Source organism: Silene latifolia, chromosome 8 (assembly GCF_048544455.1).
Source record: "Silene latifolia isolate original U9 population chromosome 8, ASM4854445v1, whole genome shotgun sequence".
In the NCBI taxonomy this organism is placed as follows: domain Eukaryota; kingdom Viridiplantae; phylum Streptophyta; class Magnoliopsida; order Caryophyllales; family Caryophyllaceae; genus Silene; species Silene latifolia.
The window spans coordinates 50,325,495-50,329,183 of record NC_133533.1 but is presented as its reverse complement, the minus strand read 5'-3'; the positions used below and the strand labels follow the sequence as shown (position 1 = coordinate 50,329,183).

Below are 3,689 nucleotides of genomic sequence, written 5' to 3'. Positions count from 1 at the left end.
TTACGAGTCAATTAATTTAATTAAAATTGACGGACGATTTTGGAAGTAATATTTACGTATCTCATTGAAATTGATTAAAATGAGATACAGTCTGAGTAATCGAATTGTATCATTACTCAGATGAAATTATTGTTTAAGGAAACAATTGAATTTGAATGAATTATTATAAATACAAATTGTTGTGATTTATAATTGGTAAAATATTTTAGTACAAGTAATTATGAATTACTAAGTCGATTTTTGTATATGACGTATTTTTATTAATACGTTGATTTTTAATATGTTAAAAATACATAACAAATTTATGTAACATATGACATGTGACATAAGACAAATTGACATTTTGACAAAGATAATATGGACTCCATATTATCTAAATGGACCGAAATTAAGGGAGTATTAGGCTAATATTGTGTTGATTAAATTAGTGGAGAACATGATGATTACCTAAAGACTAGCCATGCAAAACCTATTGTTCATTGTGAAGAGCAACTAGAGCATGCATTGGCTCCCTCCCATGCCCTCTTCCACCCGGTTTTTGGAGAGGAAAAACCACTTGGTTTTTCCTCTTATTTTACCTAATATACACAAAAATGTTTTTGTTGTATCATTATTCATTCATCCACCAAAAATATTTTAGAGAGATAAAAATATTTCACCTTCCTCTTCTCCTCTCCTAACCGGTTTTTGGGAGATAAAACCAAATTATTTTGGGTCAATTTTCTTACAAAATTAATATTGTCTAGTATACATAATATTAATTTTATTAAGAGTGTGCTTTGGGTATATAGCTTTGGGAGAGATCCTATACTTGGATCTTAGTTCTTCCACTAAGGAAAGCACAAGAACAAGAGAGAAGGTGATCTCTCTTGTGCCCATATAAACCGAATTTCCAATGTAAGGATGAATGTTTCTTCTTTATTTTGTTTATAAGTTTGCATGCATAATATCACCATTAATTTTATGAGTAAATTAACAAAACATAAATGAATATGTTAGTATATAGATCTACTTTTCCTTTAGAACTTTCCTCCTTTTTGTTCTCAACCTGAAGCGGAGGGGTCACAATAGCAGCACAATATTCCTAATTATCGTTTGGAGTGTCAATAGGAGGGTCAATAGAAGAGAGGGCATTGCAAGGCTGAGCTTGCATGAGGGCCCTTCGGAACTTAGACTAATGGAATATCAATTCCTCGTCCCCAACCTGAAAAGTCAATGTCTTGCCCCCGACGTCTGTTACTGCATGGGCAGTAAATAAAAATGGTCTCCCTAAAATAATAGGGGTATGGGCATCGTCGGGGATGTCAAGTACAACAAAGTCAACGGGAATAAAGAACCTCCCGATCTTAACAGGTATGTCTTCTATGACACCTAGTGGCCGTGAAATACTACGGTCGGCCATCTGAACAGTCATATTTGTGCAATTAAACTTGGTCAAACCAAGTCTCTTAGCCAGAGACAGCGGTAAGACACTCACGCTAGCGCCAAGATCGCATAACGCGTTATCAATCAAATGGGTACCAATATGACACGGAATCGAAAAACTACTCGGGTCTGACTGTTTGGGAGGTAACTTATTCTGAACTAGGGCCGTCCCTACCTCGGTCAAAGCTATCGTCTCATGATCATTAATGTGCCTCTTACGCGATAAAATTTCTTTCATAAATTTAAGGTAAGAGGGTACATGTGTCAGCAGTTCGGCGAATGGCACAGTGACTTGCAAGCTTTTTAGGAGTTCGGCAAATTTACCGAATTGTTTATTAGATTTAGTACTTTGCAAACGCCTCGGGAAGGGCACCGTGATGGGTATCTCGAATCCCTTGTTCCTCTCTTCCAACGTGTCAGTCGGATCAAGCTCCAAATCCTTTGAACGCTTCTTTCCTCTCGAACGAGGTCTTTGAGGCGATTTTTCACTCGATCAAGCACTAGCATGCTCTCGATCGAGTTGTTCTTTATTAGCATTACTCGATCGACCAGAAATACCATTCGATCGAGCTGTTTCTTCAACAAAATCACTCGATCGACCAAAAATTTCACTCGATCGAGTAAGTTCTTTTTCCTGTTCACTCGATCGAGTTGAAATTTCACTCGATCAAGTCCTTTCTTCAGCATTTTTACTCGATCGACCCCCTGTAATCAGTCGATCGAGTACTTTCTTTGTCGTTAGCTCCTTTTCTTCACCAGAACACTGTTCATCAGCAATAATTTCCTACCTCGGGTCTGATTTCAACACGTCCGGTCCCTCATATGAACGACCGCTCCTTAAATTAATTAAATTTACCGTCTCATGTGGATTTTTATCAGCTTGTGACGGTAAATGACACGGTTTCCTTGTGGACTCGTTCGCGGCTAACTGGGCAACTTGAGTTTCAAGTGCCTTGATAGATTCATCTTTTTGTTGATCACTCAGTTGCCACTGCTTTGTCAAAGACTGCAACATTGTCTTCAACTCACCTAGCTCACTTACCCCACCAGAAGATGATGCACCATGATTAGGTGTAGGAAAGGAAGGAGGCTTCTGAAAGCCTTGTTGAATCTTATGTGGATGGACATACGACTGCTGGTGCTGTGGAGGAGGGGTAGGATTGAGCACATTTTGACTTGTCCGCCTCAAATTGGGATGGACTGCCCCTTGGTTGTTATAATAGGAACCCCCTCATTGCATGTATTGTTGAAAAGCAGGGACCTGTTCCTTCTCTGTAAGACAGCCAACAGCAGTGTGACCGTCCTTGCTCCCACACCTCTCACATGTAATAGTCCCCCCTCTAGTAAACAAATGGACCGTCTGAGGCTCCCCAGCAGAATGTAACTCCAACTTATCAAATCTAGCATTCATGGCTTCCAGCTGAGCCACAACTTGCTTATCGACTGTATGAACTGTCCTAATACCATCCCTCGGGTTTTCATACTCATCACAGTGGTTCGCCATCTCTTCAATAAGGGCTCATCCCTTATCATTGTCAGTGTTCTCTTGGAATCTTCCGTTAGATGATGCATCAAGTATGGCTCTGTGATCATCGTACAACCCATTGTAGAACTGGTTGGACATAAACCACGGATCAAAACCATGGTGAGGAAGATACCTCACCAACTTCTTGAAACGGGACCATGCTTCATAGAAAGTCTCATCAGGTGCGTGCTTGAAACTTGTGATCTTTGCCCTCAGCTGATTGGTGCGCTGTGGAGGGAAATATCTCTTATAAAAAGCAAGAGCAAGGGTCTCCCAATCTCTGACCCCCGCGGCCGTACGGTCCAAATCAGTCAGCCACTCCCTGGCTGAGTCAGTCAAAGAAAAAGAAAATAGAACCTCCTTGATCTTGTCTTGAGTTACCCCCTTTGTGGCGGGGATAATAGAACAGTAGTCCGTAAAGACCTACATATGATTCCTCGGGTCTTCACCTGCAACACCTCTAAAGATATTTCTCTCTACCAGATTGATATAGGACGGACGGATGTCAAATGTATTCCCATCCTCAGTCTGGAGATTGAAACCCTTTGGAATTGATGATGCTTTAGGCTCCGAATGACTAGCAATGTTCGGCATCTTTACTGGTTGGCTTACAGAACTGGAAGTATCTTCTTCAAAAGATGGATTTTCTGTAAAAAGGAAAGCTGAAGCTCTGGTTCGGAAGTACTCAAGTCTTCCTTTCGGGAATCTCTTTGTAGACGGAATCTATGCCTGAACAATC

At 40.4% G+C, this 3,689-nt stretch overlaps 1 non-coding gene across 1 annotated transcript; it reads left to right on the top strand.

The window, feature by feature from the left end:
* The first annotated feature begins 3,062 nt into the window (after window positions 1-3,062).
* On the top strand, window positions 3,063-3,168 carry LOC141597923 (small nucleolar RNA R71). The gene has a single exon (XR_012523132.1). It is a non-coding gene; the product is annotated as a small nucleolar RNA R71 (small nucleolar RNA).
* The last annotated feature ends 521 nt before the right edge of the window (window positions 3,169-3,689 follow it).